We start from the raw sequence: 20,307 nt of genomic DNA, 5'->3' as shown, positions 1-20,307 counted from the left end.
TTTAATTTAAATTATTAATATTATATATTATTTAAGATTTATATATATATATATATAATAATTTTTTAAAAAAAAAAATCAAAACCCTAAACGCGCCGCTACCCCCCCCCCCCTCGAAATTTCTTTTCTCTCCCGCAGCCGCCGCCATCCATTTCTTCTTCCTCCCCGACGCCGCGCCCCACCGTCTCTCGTCCGCCTCCGTTTTTCTCTTTCTCTTCCATATCCGTTTTTCTCTTCATCTCCGTCCCCATCTCCGTCGTCGTCTCTGTCTTCATCCGTGGGGTAGCCGCCAGCCACCGACGTTCGCCGCGGCCTCCATCCAATCCCGACTCGCTTCTAACCGCCGGCAGCCTCTCTGTTCTCATCTCTCGTTTCCGACGCCGGCAGAACACAGAGGGGAGCGCCGTCGCCGCCATCACCGGGTTGAAGTTGTCCGTCGTCGCGCGCAGCCAAGGTGGTCGTGAAACCAGACCCGAGCCACGGATCCGTTTCGCGCTGCAAAGACCCGACCCGAAACCGCTTCAAGCCGAGCCGCCAGCCGCTTCAAGCCGAGCCGCCAGCCGAACCAAGCCGAGCCGCGAGCCGTACCCGAGCCGCCATCCTTGTCCGAGCCAAGCCCTAAGCCGAGCGAGCCGCGAGCCGAGCCGCGAGCCGAGCCGCGAGCCGAGTAAGCCGAGCTGCGAGCCGAGTGAGCCGAGCCGCGAGCCGAGTTGAGCCAAGCCGAGGCCAAGCCGAGCCGAGCCACAAGCCGAGCCGAGCCGAGACCAAGCCGAGCCGAGCCGAGCCGAGCCGAGCGCCTTCAAGCCGAGCCGAGCTCCTTGTTTCACCAAGCCACCTAAGCCTTCCTTCCTCCGCTCCGGGTCACGGTGAGTCTTCGGTAAGAATTGTTTTCGATGAATTCCCTAATGTTACCTCGTCCGATTCGAGTTTGAATGTTGGATTAAGATATGGCCCTACTTTTCTTCCTTGAAGGTAGTGCAGAGTTGACGCTTAAGTTCTCGGGTTCCGCGGCAGACCGGGTTGGAGTTAGCTTCCTTTCCTTGGGTAAGTCAGCGGATAACCTTTTAAAACAACTGCTACTGAAATCATCAACTAAAACTTTCGTGTTTCGTTAGGTAGATCTGTCGAGCGTGATTTTCGATCGAGGGGCATAACCGAGTTTCAGGTAAGGGTTTTCCTACTACTGGACCCCGAGTCCAGGTTAAAACCGTAGTAATCCACAGGGGATTACACGTTAGTGACTGTATTGAATATCTGTATGCGTGTTGACTGTTAAGTACTGATATTATATTTTGTCTGATGAAAATATGCTGTGACTGCTATTTGTGGATTGAAATTATATGTTGATGGACCTTAAAGTTACGGTTTAGTATGTATTAAACACTGGTCTGGATGTGGTTCATGGAGTTTGGACGGGGAAGGACAGTGAGTCCGGTTTTGGTTGGTTAGTCGATTGGACCTAGGGTTTCCCTATTGGTGTGCGAATCGGTAATGCATAAAGCAACTGAGGGTGTAGATGTTAAACCTATACTATCTGACTGACAAAGCCTATGGCGGGACCGTAATATGAATGCCGTTGAGATGTGACTGATGTAGACAGTTTAGTAAGGGCTGAGGGGTAACGGTTAGCTTCATCTATGGGGTAGTGTGCCTTACGGATATGTGCGTCCTTCGGGAGCACTAGACTGATATGTGCATCCTTCGGGAGCACTAGACTGATATGTGCATCCTTCGGGAGCACTAGACTGATATGTGCATCCTTCGGGAGCACTAGACTGATATGTGCATCCTTCGGGAGCACTAGACTGATATGTGCATCCTTCGGGAGCACTAGACTGATATGTGCGTTCTACGGAACCACTAGACTGTTATGTAGGGTACCCCCGAATAGGAAGTTAACTGTTGTTCCCTAACGGGCCCAGTAGTGGGTCCCTTACTGGGTATGTTTATACTCACCCTTTCTCTTCTTTAACTTTTCAGGTAGGGGTACAGCGAGGGGCAGACCGACGAGAGGCAGGAAGGATGCGTGAAGGCCATATGGACGCGTCTGGTTTTCTTTTCGCTTCCGCTATGTATTTTGTCAAGATATTTTGACTGTTATTTTGGACTGGTGACTTGACATTTTATTTTGTGATTTTCTTTTTGAATTATTTAAAATAGGGCCCGAAACTGTCTTTTGTAAGGTTTATACTGTTTTAATGAATCGTATCTGGTCCGTTTTAAATTTTACGTTGAATGGTCGAGTTTTGGTATTTGGTAGTGACCTCAGCTTAGTCCGGAAAAGTTGGGTCGTTACATTTAGATTTAGTTATCCCAACTCTAAACAATTTTTTTTTCAAAATTTGATACATGATCGTTTAGATTTGGTTACCAAAATCTAAAAAATGTAAAAAGAGAGAGGCAAAGAAGAAAGACGATGCACGTAGCAAAAAAAAAAAAGAGAGAAAGAAGAAAAAAATCAGATTTGGTTACCCAAATCTAAACGACGTAAAAAAAGAAAGAAAAAGAAGAAAGAAAGAAATCGCAATGGAAAAAAAGAAAGAGTAAAGGAATAAAGATGATAAAAATATTAGGAAAAAAAATGAAAGGGCAAACCTGAAATATTTAAAAAATTGCTAATTTATAGACTTTGTTAATCGGACTGTAAATATTTTAATAATTTGTTAAATTTATGAAATTTTTCCTCAAAATTTTTTTATTTTCATTTAGTTAAGTTTTCTTACCATCTTCCGCCTTAAATGGTCTTTTGAATTGAAAAATTGCACCCAATTTATGTTTTCTTTTTTTTTACTTATTATTTTGGATATTTTCACAATTTTTAAGTGACTTTAATTCACGCAATTTGTTTCCGCTACAAAATCACGGCAAGAAATAGGCTCTTTGATAGGTTTTGAATATAGCATCTTTTCAAAAATCTATGCAAGAAAGGCAGAAAAAATCTCAGTTTTTTTTTTTTTTTTCATAAAATGCATTTAATATTTTCCCCATTTTTTCTTAAGTTGACAATTTGATCTTTTCTCCATTTATATTTTACATTTCTTCTCCATTTACCCAATTTCAACCCTTTCTTGCATATTTGTTTGTCTTCTCTATTATTGTCTTTTGTTTATTTTTTTTTTCTCTTTTAAAAAATATAACAAAAGCAGCAAAATATTTATATTGTATAGACTAACGATTTCAAAAATGAAAAAACCTTAAAGGTCCATCGTGGAAAATACCAAAAATATCTCGTCAACTACGTCATCAACAACGTGGGCATGATATATTTGGTAGACGATCATTTAGATTTAGCTATTGTTTGGTATACGATCGTTTGGATTTGGTCGTTTAGATTTAGCTACAATTTATTTTTTCAATTATATCGTTTAATTTGGTTACACAATCGTTTAATTTAGGTAGCCAAATCTAAACGATTTTTTTTCAAAATTTGGTACACGGTCGTTTAGATTTGGTTGAACAAATTTTTTCAAGATTCTTTTGGTGCACGATCGTTTAGATTTGGCTAAACGATTTTTTTTATAATTCTTTTGGTACACAATCGCTTATTTTTTTACACGATTGTTTATTTTTTCAAGATTCTTTAGTACACGATCGTTTAGATTTGGCTAAATGAATTTTTTAATTTTTTTGGTACACGATCGTTCATGTTTACACGATGGTTTATTTTTTTTTACACGATTGTTTACATTTGACTATTCCAATCTGAATGATTTTCTTCAAGATTCTTTATACATGATCTTTTTGATTTTGCTATTTTTTTTGTACACGGTCGTTTATATTTGGTTACCCAAATTTAAACGACGTAAAAAAAGAAGAGAAAAATAAGAAAGACGATGGAAAGATTAAACGACGTACAAAAAGAAGAGGAGAAGAAGAAAAACGATGGAAAGAAATCGCAGCGAGGAGGAAAAGAAAGATGGAAGGGCAAACCTAGAATATTTAAAAAATGACTAACTTCATGGGCTTTGTTACACGAGCCGTAAATATTTTGATGTTTTGTTACATTTATGAAAATTAATCTTTTTTTTTTTTACTTTTTTTTTTAATTCTAGTAACTCCTTTTTATTGTCATTCTAGTTCACCATCTCTATTTTGCTATACGTTTTCATGAAATTTTTGTCTCTCATTTATTGTTGTATATATTCACAGTATATATAATTTGTTTCATTGTTACTTTAGCATAATGTAAAAGATATATTTGGTCCATATGTCTATAAAAAATTTACAAATACATATCAATGTGATTGTATATTTTTTAGGTATACATTTTAATGTAGAACTGAAATATTTTGATGTTGACCCAAAATAAGATGCACCACCAGTGTGTAATGAAGAAGAAATGGTAGCTAACAATGAATACAAAGAGTTCAGAACAAAAATTGATGATGAATTCGAAGAGATGAACTTCGATAGCCGTAAATATGAAGTTCAATCAAATACATTCACAAAGTTGGACATGAATGCAGTAGATAGCATTCTGGAACAAGATTTAATTATAGTTCCGGTGTGACCAACAACACAAAATTGTATAAGAGAATGATTTGTGAAAACAAAGAAACACTACAACATATGTTCAAGTGCTTTATTAAGATTCACGTACCATATAAAGTAGTGGAGTCAACACCGACAAAGTGGGTCATCCGATGTAAGAAGTCGGACGAAGGTTGCAAATGGAGACTTCGTGCAATAATGAAAAAATCTCATGGTTTAGTTGAGATCACGAAGTTATCTGACCAACATCCATGCTTTTACTCAGAACTTAGTCAAATTCATGGGCACTTGGATTCTTCAATGCTTGCTTGAGAGTTTTTTGAATCTGTAGACAAAAATCATCAATAAGTGTTGCGTCACTACAATACATAATCAAGGAAAAGTTTGGCTACCATATTTCTTACCTAGGGCTAGGGATGGTAAAAGAAAAGCAGTGGCCAAAGTGTTTGGCAATTTGGATGAGTCGTACAAATTATTACCTAGGTCATTGTACATGGTGAAGCATATCGATCCTGTAACACTTATTGAATGGAGGTTATAAGCCACACCTACCAAAGGTCATGTCATACTATCATCGATATTTTGGGCATTTGGTCCCTGTATAGAAGCATTTAGTAGATGTAGGCCACTTATTCAGATCAATGGCACTCACTTGTATGACAAGAATCGTGGAAAGTTATTAATTGCTACATCTGTTGATTTGAATAACCATCTTCTACCATTAGCATTTGCCATTATGGAAGAAGAGTCTATAGATTCATGGGGGTGGTTTTTACACATCTAAAAAAATTGTGACCCACAATGAGGTATGTTTGGTTTTCGATCGACATGCTGACATTATATTGGCGATGAACAATTCAGAGAATGGGTGGACAGGATCAAATTGTCATCATAGATTTTGTTTATGCCATGTCATCAGCAATTTCTACAAGAGGTATAAATTCACAATATTGAAGAATTACGCTTACTGTACCAGGTGTCTATTCCAAATCTGAAAGTTTTATAAAGAAATTCAGGATCTAATGAGAATAAATAGCAGTTATATGAGTTTTTTTTATGACATTCCTATAGAGAAGTGGACTCAAGCATATGACAAAGGATTTCGGTACGGGTGGACGATGACGAATCTATTGGACTGCATGAACGAAGTCCTCAAAGGAGCTTGAAAGTTGTCGATAAATGCTCTAGCTCAAATTACATTCTTCAAATGTGTAAATTACTTTGAAAAAAAGGGAGGAAATAAGAGTTGTGTTGGAACATCGAGATAAATACACTGCATATGAATTTTTCAACTTGACAGTTGTCAATAGACTTTATGGTGTGCATGTTATACTAACTGCGTAAATTTTCAGGTTTGCACTTGAAAAAAAATATATTAAAAAGGGATGCAAGATCCAGTAACCATGGAGCACAATCATACTATTGATTTCAAGGCGTATTTCATGTGAAAACTAGATGTCATGGCTTAAATTTTAAAGGATGAAAGATCTAAATATTAAAGCTAAGTGCGTCTAAGCGATACTGTTCGTGTAACAAGTGACAAGCCTTCGGTATTCCAATGTCACATTTTACGGCGGTTTGTTCACGGTTTAACATGAACTACGAAGACTTTATTGATGACTTTATTGATGACTATTATAAAATATCAACTTATGTTGCATGCTACGCTCCTCAGTTTCAACCTATACCGCATGAAGATTACTGAATCACACCCACAAGTATGTCTGTCTTACACCCAAATCCATTGTTTTTGAGAAAACAAAGCAAACTAAAGAGTTCACATTATCACAACGAGATAGATTGGATAGAACAAAGTTCTCAACAACGATGCTTATTTTGTGGTCAACTTGGTCACAACCGACGGAAGTGTACTTTGTTAACGAGACAAACACTTGATAATTAGAGATCTTTGTGTACTCAAGATTTTTTTGTTGTAAATATTCAAATATTAGATTGTTTGTTACTGTAGATTGTAAATAATTTATATTTAATTAAAATTGACTTCTATTTACTTTTTCTTTCTTCTGTTATTAATGCTACAAATAAATTATTTTTATGTAGAAAATGGTATTAAACCCAAGACCAATCGATCCGAACGATTTATATAATCAGAACATTCACCGATCAGGAACTATATGGGTTGGTCGAACTACACCCGAGATAAACTGTAGACGATGTGAGGCAACTGTTTATCATACTATCCCATTACATCACAACATCCTCCACTACTACATGCTCCAAAATTTTATGGGATTGCTAGATTAAGTTCATCAGTTACATTGACATCTCATCACTGCACTTGTTGAGAGATGGAGACCAAAGCCACATACATTTCACATGCCGGTTGGAGAGTGCACAGTTACGTTGTAAGATGTGGAAGTTTTGATGGGATTACCTGTTAATGGCAAGCCGGTTACCGGTCAGAGCCATGATGATTTGTTGCTTGTTTGCCAAGTGTTACTTGGTGTAACCTCACCTCTAACCAAATTAGGGGTTCGAGATTAAGTTTAAAATGGTTGTAGGCAGAGTTTCTTGGATTGGCTGACGATGCCGACAATCAAACCATCACAAGATATGCACGGGCATAAAATTTACAGTTGATGAGTGGCAGTATGTTCGAAGATAATCAACTCGTTATGTGCACCTAATGTTCCTACCATTCTTAGCTAATCTGCACCACATGGGGCGATATTCTTTGGGTGGAACCTGTTTGGTATGGTTGCATAAACAGTTATGCAAGGCATTCAAACAAGGTATTCATGAAATTGCTGGACCACCAATACTATTACAAATAAAGGCTTGGGAACAATTCCCAATAGTAGCTCCACAACTCCTACATGTCAATGCTCATCAATTACATGATCGAACTTATGGTTCAAGGTATGTTATTTCAATTTAATTTAGATTAACAATAACTTTTTATACATAGTACATTTAAAATCTAAAAATATTAGTTGAACAATACAGATAAAGAGATCAATTTTATGTCACCAGATCAGCTACACATGTAGTCTATCACTATAGGTACATGTTTGATCTTTTTCAACCGGATAAGGTACGTCGCGCTAAACTTGAATTTTAAGTTCCATATTATTTGTTTAATATTACATGTTTCATACAATATGTTGTGTTTCAAACTATCTAGGAGCCGTACAAAGTTGTCATAGATAGTTTGCCACATTTCTGTACGAACGATCACGACATATAGCAGGCGATTAGACCTCTCATATGTTTTTATGTTGGTGAATGGCATCATCCTGGCAAAACACATAAATAATCTAGTCTTCAACAAGATGTTCCACGTAACTTGAATACTGAATCACTGTTGCACAACAATGACCTAAGGATTGCTGATAGTCAGATAGAGTTGTTCATTTAGTGATGTGATGGCTAAATCGTTGAAGGTTTATTGCTATGGGACCTTCAATTGGGCAATTTGATATGGATGTAACTTAAGAATACATCCATTCGTACAAAAATATTATTAAGCTCTATATTACCCGATCGAGAGTTGTTGTGGATCATCTGGTACACATTTAAATATTGTCTAATTATTTTTAGTACAAATTTATTTTTAATGCTTTCTAATTCATTTTAATATTTCACAGAGACCGAACAATAATAGACTTTGGGATGTTGTCGATGATCTACAACAGATCCTAAATATATGCAACGATAACGAGCAGTACATGGAGAACATTTGGTATTTGTACGATGTCCCTATTGTACCTGCTCCAGTTCAAAGAAGATATGCTTGATTGCAAAAGCCTGATCAATTGGAAGAAGTTGATCAATACGAGGAAGAAGTGCCTCTCGTGACACAAACACAAAGCGAGCATGGTTACGTTAGTCCAATAATGATGATGCTAGCATTTAGAACGAGATATTATCATTCAAGATGGTCAATCGTCAGACTTTGGAACATGATACTACAATTCAGAGGCAAGTCCATCATCATCAAACTTTAGGCAACAATAATATGATCTAGGGAGCAATCCATCACCTTCATACACGCATTGTCACGATGCGGTCATGGAGAACATAATGAATACTTTTACTATGAAGTGTCTGCAGTGGTACCCGAGCAACCAGATGAGCAACAATAACAAGAGAATCAAGAGGAAATACTGTAGCAAAGAGTGCAGAGTAACTAACGATAACAACCTAGAAATCGTCAACGTCCAGGTTGTGGAACACATTGATTATATTTTTCATTGAATGAAAATTGTAAAAAAAAAAATTAGACATTATGTTTCATATTTAATTATTTTCCAATCAAAAGCACTTACTACAACTTTACGTCGTTCAGTTAATACAAAACTAATGGATTACAACGATAAATATCCATAAAATAGAAAATTAACATAAACATAAATTGGAAATTTTTTTTAAAAAAAGTTGAACGAAATTTCATAAATAAAAAATACAAAGTACATTTTCAATAAGTTTCAATGACAATAAAATTGATTTTCATAAAACAAATAGGATATTTTTAGTGGGAGAAAGAAAAATAAATGGGAATTAAATTAAAAAATAAGAATTTAAATTTTTTAACAAACAATAAAATTTATTTGTTTTATGAAATAAAAATTAATTTTTAAAAAGATATTATTTTATAATGAAAATAACATTGTGTGAAAAATAAAAAAAATAAAAAAAATAAAAATGAAAATTTTCATAAATATAACAAATTACTAAAATATTTACGACTCGTGTAACAAAGCTAAAAAAGTTAGCCATTTTTTAAATATTTCAAGTTTGTCCTTCCATATTTTTCATCCTCCTCACTGCGATTTTTTAAATATTGTCTTTCTTTCTTTCCTTTTCTTTTTTTTTTTCACAACAATTTATTTCCATCGTCTTTCTTATTTTCCTCTTTTTTTTATGTCGTTTAGATTTGGGTAACCAAATCTGATTTCTTTTTATCATCTTTTTGCTTTTTCTATTCTTTTGCCATGATTTCTTTCCTTCGTCTTTCTTTTTTTCTTGTATTCTTCTTTTTCTATTTTTTTTTTTACTGTGATTTCTTTCCATTGTATTTCTTCTTTTCATTCTTTTTTTACGTTGTTTGGATTAGAGTAACCAAATTTAAAAGATCAGAATTTTGAAAAAAAAATCGTTTGGATTGAAGTAACCAAATCTAAACAGTCGTGAAAAAAAATAAACGATTTGTACCAAAAGAATTAAAAAAATCGTTTAGCCAAATCTAAACGATTGTGTGTCAAAGAATCTTGAAAAAATAAGCGATCGTGTAAACAAATCTAAACGATCCTGTACCAAAAAAATCTTGAAAAAATTCGTTTAGCCAAATTTAAACAATCGTGTACCAAATTTTGAAAACAAAATCTTTTAGATTTAGGGTAGCCAAATCTAAACGACCAAATCTAAATGATCGTGTACCAAATATATTACGTGCATTGTTGATAGGGAATTTTTGGTATTTTCCATCGTTTGTCTGTAGGCTTTTTCCGTTTTCGAAATTGTTCTATATAGTATAAATATTTTGCCACTTTGTTATATTTTTCAAAATATCCCAAATAAAAATTGGACAAGTCTTCAAGACTCGCCCAATGAAAGAGAATAAAAAAAAATAAAACAACATTATTTTTGGTAAATTGTTTGAAAAGAGCATTACTTTGATACATTGTTTGAAAAACAACATTTTAATAGACTTTTTTCGTGACATTCTGAGAATTCAAATATCTAAATGGTATATTGGAAAATGATATAATGTGCAATATTCTATTTTTTTTTCTATTTTACCGTTGTAACGTAGAGAATCAACCCTTCAATATCGAGATCGAAAGTATTTAATATAAGTACTATGTCAACTAAGTTATACTCAATTTTGCACAAAACTTTGTTTGCTTTGTTAGAAATACTAAGTAAACATTTATTTCCAATGAAATGACTTGTAATCTTCTATTGATTTGGAACAATGATTTGAAATTTTTAGAAATATGTTCTAATATCCTCATAAAAATTTGTGAGAAAATCCAACTTAAAACATCAAAATATTTTTTTTAATCAGGAGTTCAAATTTTTTCACTCTGAAAAAGATGGTTTATTGGATTGACAAAAGATAATGACAATGTAAAAAAAAAAAAAAAAAAAAAAACTAACTACAAGAGAGACACAAATATGTTAACTCAAATTAGTGTAAACACACCTACGTTTAGGAAGCTTTACGCCTGAGAGAATATCCACTAGTATAATAAAAGTTCAAGTGCATGATATCAACAGTTAGGTAGTAATAGTTGAGTACATTGTGGATCTCGCTAATGTATAGTTGAAAATATTGTGGGGTTACTAGTGGACGGAGAGCCTATTGTGAGATCGTTAATGTATATCAGTAAACAAGTATGTGAAGATTTATTGGGAGTTCTACCGCCTGACATGAAAGCTCAAAGGTTAAGTCTTCCATGGTTGGTTGAACAGTTCATAGAATTGCCACTAGATGCTGACATTGTGAGTGTCTAAAGATATGCTTGTGCGTACATTATGCAACTCATTTGAGGCTTTTTGTTTGCCAACAAGTCAAATATCATGGTACACACACTGTATGTTTCTTCGCTTTTAAACGATTTCAACAAGGCTGGTACTACTCTTAGGGAGCTGCATGCCTTGCACGGCTTTATAACAAATTATGTCGAGCCAATAATACACAATCCTTAGAAATAGTTGGACCACTAATGCTACTACAAGTATCAACATATGACAGATTTCCTACTGTAGCACCACAACAGGCTCCAGTTGCTCGACCATTGAGTTTCAGGTATTATTTTATTTATATATTGTCTTTTCTAATAAACTTTGCACTCTTTATAACTTATTATTAATTTTTTTCACACATTAGATAAAGTAGTGTCCTGCCTACATTGGAACATCAGCAAATATATTGTTAACGTATCGATAGATATTTGACCTATTGATGCACACTCAGGTAGTAAAGCATGACACGTGTAAGGCCCCAATCGCATGTAGCCAACGCGATGAAGGCCTTGCGACAAAAATAATTCGCAAAGACATCTCTTATTCGTGAAAATGCTAGCTACGGCAAAATCACGAAAAGAACCTTAACGCAAAAAGGGGGCGCGACGATCGAATGGGTAAAGTCAGTCTACTTCATCTATGGACGGTGATGTGATGCAAAAGATAGTAGGTCAACAATTGATGGGACCCAATCACAAAACTTGAGTTTGGGAAAGGGGTGGCAGAGGTACATGGCGTTTTCAGATTGGGTCACTTTCCTCGTTGGTTAGAGAAATTATTTTGGTATAGAAAGACTCGCCTAAAAGGATCTATAATATAGAGTACAGGTCATCTGAAAATACTTCTTACCTTGATCTTGCTAAGAGAGAGAATTGAAAGGTGTTAAGGATTTGAGATGAGGGGCGAGCTCACCTCGATCAAGATTCTAGAACTAGCAAAGAGACCTTGGCCGAAGAAGCTAAATGGGTTGACCACAACTGTAAGTGGTTTTTCTTACTAAAAGTTTTTTAATAATGAAAAAGTTTCAACTCTTATTTAATGCTTTACTAGCTTCTTCTAAGTCTATGAATGATGTGAAATTTTCTGCATGTTTTTCCACCATCGTCATGAGTAAGTTCACCGATAAAAGAAAGGTGTGATAATATGCTCTCTAAATAACCTTATGCTAAAATGGTGTGGTTGAACGTTCTGCACACTATATCGCCATATGTTTAAAGGTTGAGATTTAATATTATATTTTGAGGTAAGTTAATCTAGTACTCTTGAAGATGTGATGTCTTATCATTGCTGTGTGATCTAGGATAAGATGTCTTACCCTTGTTGTGTGATCTACGGTAAGATGTTCTATTCTTATTGTGTGATCTTGAATAGAATGCCTTATTCATGTTGTGTGATCTTGAATAGCATGTCTCATACTTGCTGAGTGGTCTGGTATATGATGTCCTATGCCTTGTTGTGTGATCTGGTATAAGATCTTGAATAGCATGCCTCTTTGAAATAACTGATTTTCTCATGTCCAATTATGAGGTCGCACGAAAACTTGACTTGTTTATCAGTAAAAGATAAAAGACCCCACTCACTAGACATTTTCGTCTAACCTTCAAACTTTTGTTTATTTCCCCCCTCCCTCCCCTGGTAGCGAAGGACATCCAGTGTTGAACTTGCAGTTGTGATCGCCTTTTGTACCCTAAAATCACATCATTTTGGTAGTGGCCACTATCTTTTCACATAACATGTAGGTGTTAAGCAAGTAAGTTAAGTCAGTCTGTATTTTATTTGAGGAGACTTCTGTACCCTTGGTCAAATGTACTATTACAACCATTTATCAATGAAATATTCCCTTTTCTTCGAAGACATCTTCCGCGTGTAAATTTTAAATTACTGAGTTGTTCCACTTACTAGATGTTTCGCGTGTCATCCCAAAGGGAAGATGCGTTGAGTGTCTAGGCAACACACCCTCCATTGTTCGCAAGAGTCAACAATCGGGCAGGGTGTGATAAGTAGTATCAGAGCTTAAGTTCTTGAGAACGGTTTCAAGTAGAATCATGCATGTGGTGTCATGTAAAATAACGTCATGAAAGTCTAATGTCTCGATGCGAATGGCACCATGAGGAAGGCCATGACAAGTCAGGCAAGTGGCAACGGATGTTTTGGCTACCGGAAGCGCAAATAGAAAGCAAGCGTCAGATGAAGTGTCTAGTAACCCTCACGGTTTAGTGGGAATGAGGAAGGGATGATGGGTCATCTCCCTCAGAAGATACACAAAAGATTTAGAATCGAAAGGTTGAAGGCACTTGGGGCAAACACCTTTATAGGAACAACTAATTCGACAAATGCGAAGAAATGGTTGGGTTTAGTATAAAAGTGTTTTGGGGTGATGGACTACCCCAAAGAAAAAAAAAGTGAGGTTAGCAACGTTCTTATTATAAGAAAGTGCGGAGAATTGGTGGATTCTCCACGCTGCAAGGTTAAGCGAGGAAAGCATTATTACATGGGGTGATTTTAAGAAGGCCTTAAGAAGTAAATTCTACCTTGGTGCTTTCTGTGATTTAAAGAGAAATAAATTCATGATTTTAATCCAAGGAAACCTAACTGTCTCAAAGTATAAGAAAAGATTTACCGAGTTGGCTAAGTATGCCTTAGACTTTGTAACCAATGAAACAGATAAGTGCAAGCAATTTGAAGAGGGTCTACGAACCAAAATTAAAGCACCAGTCATTGCCAGCTAGGATTGATCGAACTTTTCTAAGTTAGTCGAAGTTGCCATAAGAGTGGAGAGATGCATGGCCGATGATAAGAAAAACAGGGCTCTAAAAAGAAACTTAGGCGATCTAGGCCTTAATAGCTCAAAAGGAGAGAAGCGACAAGGCAAGGTTAGGCAACAAGCGCTGGACATCTAGCAATGGGGAAATTTTAAAACTCGTTGGCATAACCCCTCCAAGACTAACTATAGAGGAGGATTCCAAAGGCAGCAACAAGACCAGGGAAAAGGAAATGTCTCAGTATAGATGAAAAGTGAGCCTCAGCAAAGGCTAAAGGTAGGGCAAAATTCAAAATTTGAAGAAAGGAGTAGCTTTTCAAAGAGCTACTTTAGTTGTGGACAGCTAGGACACTTTACCAGAAATTGTCCAAATATGGAAAGGCAAGGCACCCCACGAACTGTGTAACAATTGGTCAACCAGTCGTTTCAACAAGACAAAGTTGAGGCTGAACCTAGCAAAGTCCCTGGACCCAGGAGACCCAAGTTGCAAGGAAAAGTCTATGACATGGCTTGAAGTGAGGCCAGAAACAACTCTCACGTCGTTAACATTTTGTAATTCTCCTACTTCTATATTGTTTGACTATGAGGTTACGCATTCTTTTACTTCCATGTCTCACGCTAGGACCTTAAATCATCCAATAGAACCCTTAGAGAATGAGTTGTTATTAACACCATTTCCAGTGAGGTGTTCATGGTGGAGTGGGTGTGTAGAAAAAGAGAAATACGAATTGGAAACACCACTATGGAGGTTAGGTTGTGCATATTTGAGCCTGATGACTTGGATGTAATATTGGGAATGGACTTTCTCACCAAGTATCACGCAATATTGAACTGCTTCAATAAGTAGGTAGTATTGCGAAATCCCGTGAAGTTCAAAGTCAAGTTTGAAGGCGATAAGAAGGTAAACCTGGGAGGGATCATATTCGTACCTAAGGCGAAGAAGCTAATTAGGAAAGGGCATGTTGTCTACTTGGCACACGTGGTGGACACAATGGATGTCGTGAACTACTCAATTGCCAACTCTTATCGCCTAGTTCCAATCACGCCTCCTCTTAAACACTTGGTCAAATTTTTGTCTTTCTTAAGTACGGGTCTCACATTTGGTATGTTGTAAATCATACCATCTTTGTGCTTTACAGACCTGACACTACACCAAATTGTTTAAGAGGTAAACATGATCAAGTTTCTGATAAGATTCATGAGGAGTATATCACGAGTTGGCATACACGTCATGATCGTTGTGCATAAGGAGGAGCAACACACGAGTCAAATGCATCATATGACTATTTTTCCTGGTACAAGTCAATCACAAGACGATTTATCACACCTAATGACACTTACTATTATTACATGGTAAGAATTTTAATATGAATTATTTTCTAATTTTATTATAGCATGCACATTATTTAATTACATTATTTGCAATCATTCAAAATAATTTTGTTCAAGCATACACAATTACTCGCTGGAACACGATTTACAAGATTTAAATTTAATGTGTGATCAAAACTTGGTAAATGTAAAACATATTATTTAGCAAACAAGACAACTCAATGTTGCAGACATGAATCTAAGACGTGTTCAACAGAGACGACAACAACAGTGCAAGGATGTTGTAGAGGGAGATCAGGATCATGCTTAGTTTGTAATTGTAAATTTTAATTTATATGAACTTCAATTTTGAATGTAGAATTGTACGAATTTGCGTTCTTATTCGCATCAAAATCATGGTCATATTACAAACTTATGAAAAAAATTAGCCCTTGCACGCTTAAAGATGTACACTTTTCATTTTTCTTTTTTCAAAATTTTTTTAATTAAAATAACTTCAAATGTACGACCAAATGTGTTGCATAAAACAAAATTTTGTGATAAGTGGGAATACTAGTCAAAGATTTAAATAACTATCATGTATACTTCAAATAATAGGTTAATTTGGGGATTTGTAATTTTTTAATCTAGTCACCATGCAAGTTATAATTATGAGATTTCAAACAACTATGAATTTTCATGAAAAATAATATAAAGCCATGCAAGTTACATAAAATTTCATATTGTAATTTCTTTTTTGGGTGTCAAGGAAACTTGTAGAAAACTAATTCCTAGGTAGGTGGTCACTCATGAATAGAACTCATGACCTTTTAGTTAGTTATTGAGATTATGTCTCCCTTTTTACCACGGGGTCAACCCATGATAGTTTCATATTGTAATTTCTTTAAAGGAGGTCATGTACTAGATACATGACTTCTTTAATTCAGTCACTGGTATCTTCAACAACGTAGGTTGTGACTGGGTTAAAATAAATCGTGCGCCAGGTACACAACTTCATAAAAATAATTTCCACTTTTCTTATTTTTGTCATATGTTTTCAAGGTACCCTATTCTTTTACAATTCTTTTGACAAAAGTGATTATTTTTGTCATATGTTTTCAAGGTACCCTAAGGCGAACAAGCCTAAGAACAACCGAGGGAAGCATATAAGAAACTTGATGGCAAGAGAGTCAACATTACATAGTAATTGGTTGTAGACAAACATTCCAAAGTTGAAAGAGAATTGAGTGTCAATCTAATAAATCAAACTTGCTAAAGATGGAGAGAAGGGCACCATTTAGCAATTTTTATCTTGTGAAGAATATCATCACACCGATTAAGTGGCAAAAAGCTTGGTAGCTTACGGCCAATTTCTCTTGGTATCTCCAATGAGCTAAGTGACAAGCTCTTCAGTAAACGGGTGAGGATCACCAAGAGAACCAAAGTCATCACAACCAAGCTAAGCATTAATAATACCAAGAGAAATGGAGAAGCAAACACCATAGACATGCACTTGTTGATAATCCTCACTGCTTGGATCATTAAACAAAACAATGAAATTCACAACAAATTCGCACATCAACTAAGGATAATATGGACCCGAATCAATAATAGTTTTAAGTAAACTAGCATGTTGAAGTAGATTTTTAATCTCAAGATATGACGTAGCGATGTAGAACATCTTCCATTTTGGATGTTTCTTTAAGATCTTAAATGTTTCTTTACCTATTTCGTAAGCTTCTTGATTTTAGCTAGGGTTTATCATTCTTGTATCTTGAGTTATTTCTAAGATAACTAACTTAAATCAAAGCTAGTTCCCAAATTAACCAACTCCTAAGATATTCTTGTTAAACTTTCAACCTATAAAAGGCTCCTCTATTCATCAATAAAAGATATCTTGAAGTATTTTCATAAGAAACTCCTAAACTTTGCATCAATTGGTTTCAGAGAGCTCGATCCTAGCTCACTTCCTTCCAAAGAAACTTGGATCATCACCATTCCCAACCATGGACGCAAAAGCCTCCATAAACCAATGCTTGCAGTTGGTAGAACAAGCTATTGAAGAACTCTGAAAAGGGCAATTGGATATGCAGCAATCAATTGTAGATTTGACTAACCAATTCACTCGATTTCTTGTCCAGCCTTTAAAAGAAGCAATTCAACCTCCAAGAAACAAAGTTGTAGCAAATCAAGAACGTCGAAGAAACCAAGTTGTTCACAATCCCAACAATCAACTTTATGGGAATAACTTACCAAGCTACTCTTAGATGATTCTGACTCTTTCGATGAAGATAACTTACTGAATATTCATCAAGAATCACAAAGAGGACTTGGTTTTCGACCATATTTTCAAGAAAATCAAGAAATAAGAATGAAGGTGGATCTTCCTACTTTCAATGGTAGAATGGACATGGAAAAATTTCTCGACTGAGTCAAGAATGTAGAAAAGTTTTTTGACTATGCCAATACACTTGAGCACAAGAAAGTCCGATTAGTGGCTCTCAAGCTCCAAGGTGGCACTAGTGCTTGGTGGGATCAATTACAAAATAACATACGGCTATTTGGTAAACAATGATTAGAAGCTGGCCAAAGATGTTAAGACTCATGAAAAAATGATTCCTACCAATCAACTACCAACAACTACTCTACAATCAATATCAACAATGTCACCAAGGCTATCAAAATATCATGGATTACACAGAAAAGTTCTATAGACTTGGCGCTCGCAACAACCTTCCTGAAACCAAACACCAACAAATTTCTAGATTTATTCATAGGTTACAGGATGAAATTAAAGATATTGTCAACTTACATCCACTTACTTTTCTTTTAGGTGTTATTTCCTTAGTGTCCAAGATTTGAAGAAAGTGAGGATATTAAGAAAACCAATACCTTTCAAAGAAAGAACAGTTGGAATAAACAACAAATAACTAACCCCACTAGCTCGTTTAGAAACTTTCAACAAGGAAGCTCTTCCACACCTTCGCAGCTCGTCAAAAAAGATGACATTCCACCAAAACATCCAGCCACAAAACCATGTGAAAATACTAGTAAAAAAAGATTGACAACATTTATAATCGTTCTACTTTGAGTAAATGTTTCAGGTGCGATCAACAAGGACATTTATCCAATGAGTGCCTTTAAAGAAGAGCTTTGACAACTGCAGAAAGGTAAGAAGATAATGGCTCGAATGACAACATCTATGAAGTATCAACACCAGACGAGGGAGACCAATTATCTTGTGTAGTTCAAAGAATCCTTTTCACTCCAACAGCTGACCGTATACCTCAAAGAAACTCTTTTTTCATAACAAGATGCACCATTAATGGTAAAGTGTGTCAAGTTATAATTGATAATGGTAGCAGCGAAAATTTACTAAAAACTTTTTTATGCCCTAAATTTGAAAATTGGACCCCACCCAAATCCCTATAAGGTTAGTTGGATAAAAAGGGGGGAGAAGCTATTGTTGGTGAGGTTTGCACTATTTCTTTATCAATACGACAACACTATAAAGATCAAATCATATGTGATGTTCTAGATATGGATGCTTGCCACATCCTTTTAAGATGCCCTTGGTAGTATGACACAGATTATGTTTATAGGGGTAGAGCTAACACCATTGAGTTTAATTGGATGAATCGTCGTGTAGTTATTTTACCTATAGGCAACTCTCCCGAAATAAAACCTAACCCTAGCAAAGGGAAACAACTTTTCACAATAATCAAAGTAAAGAGTTCTTGCCATCAAATATAATACCTCTCTTAACCTTTGTCATCAAAGGCATCCACATAAAATAACCTACCTATTGAGATAACTAACCTTCTAGCTGAATTCCTAAAAATCATAGAATCAACCACTTCTTTGCCATCTTTTAGAAATATACAGCACACTATAGACCTAATGCCTGGTAGCACCTTACCTAATCTGCCATATTATAGAATGAACCCTACTGAGTACCAAATTCTGCATGAACAAATAGAAGAACTCCTTAGCACACGTCATATCCAACCAAGCTTAAATCCTTGTCTTATCCCAGTTTTACTTGCACCAAAAAAAGATGGTGATAGTAAAGCCATAAACAAAGTCACAATCAAATATAGGTTCCCCAACCCTCGTTTATCCAACCTCCTTAACCAATTAGGTAAGGCCTCTATCTTTTCCAAAGTAGATATCAAGAGTGGTTATCACCAAATTAGAATTAAACCATGGGATAAGTGGAAAACAACCTTTAAAACCAATGAAGGGTTGTTTGAATGGTTAGTTATGTCTTTTTGTCTCTCAAATGCCCCTAGCACCTTTATGCGTTTAATGAACCAAATCCTCCAACCTTTTTTGAATCAATCCATTTTGGTATACTTTGATGACATACTCATCTATAGCTCCTCTAAAGCAGACCACCTCAAACACACCCATTTACATTTTAGTGTCTTACAAGAAAATGAGTTGCAAATTAACCTTAAAAAGTGTGATTTCATGTGTTATAGCATTCATTTTCTTGGCTTTATCATAATTTGTAATGGTATTTCAGTTGATCCTAAAAAGATTGATTCTATTAGTTCTAGGCCTCAACCAAAAACTCCAAAAGATATTCAATGCTTTTTAGGCTTAGCTTCCTTTTATAGAAGATTTATTAAGGAATTTCAGCATTATTGCAACCCCTTTGAAAAATTGTTTAAAGAAGGTAGTTTCCAATGAGGACAAATTGAAGAAGCAGCTTCTTGCAGTTGAAAAAAACTTTGGCTAGCCCCCTTGTTTTAAAATTACCCAACTTTGATAAACCTTTTAAAGTCATTGTAGATGCCTCGGGTTTAGGAATAGGAGTTGCCCTTAGTCAAGAGGGCCACCCTTAAGAGAATTTTAGTGAAAAACTAAGTACCTTTAGACAAAATTTGAGTACCTACGAACAAGAATTGTATATCCTTGTGCATGTTCTAAAGCAATGAGAACATTATCTACTTGGTAATACTTTTATCTTGCTTATTGATCACTGTTCTCTCAAATTTTTAAATTCTAAGAAAAAACATTAGTAGAATGCATGCTCGATGGCTCCAATTCTTGCAATGATTCGATTTTATGATTAAGCACATTTTTGGTAAGACTAATAAGGTTGTTGATGCACTCAGCCGAAAAGGTATACTCCTCACCACCCTTCAATCTCAAATAATTGTCTTTGATCACCTTCTGACCTTATACCCTACTGATAGTGATTTTAGAATTATTTGGGAAGCTTGCTCTAATCATAAACCTTGCAA

The sequence above is a fragment of the Cucumis melo genome, chromosome 9 (assembly GCF_025177605.1).
Source record: "Cucumis melo cultivar AY chromosome 9, USDA_Cmelo_AY_1.0, whole genome shotgun sequence".
NCBI classification, from domain to species: domain Eukaryota; kingdom Viridiplantae; phylum Streptophyta; class Magnoliopsida; order Cucurbitales; family Cucurbitaceae; genus Cucumis; species Cucumis melo.
Note: the sequence above shows the minus strand (reverse complement) of the source record.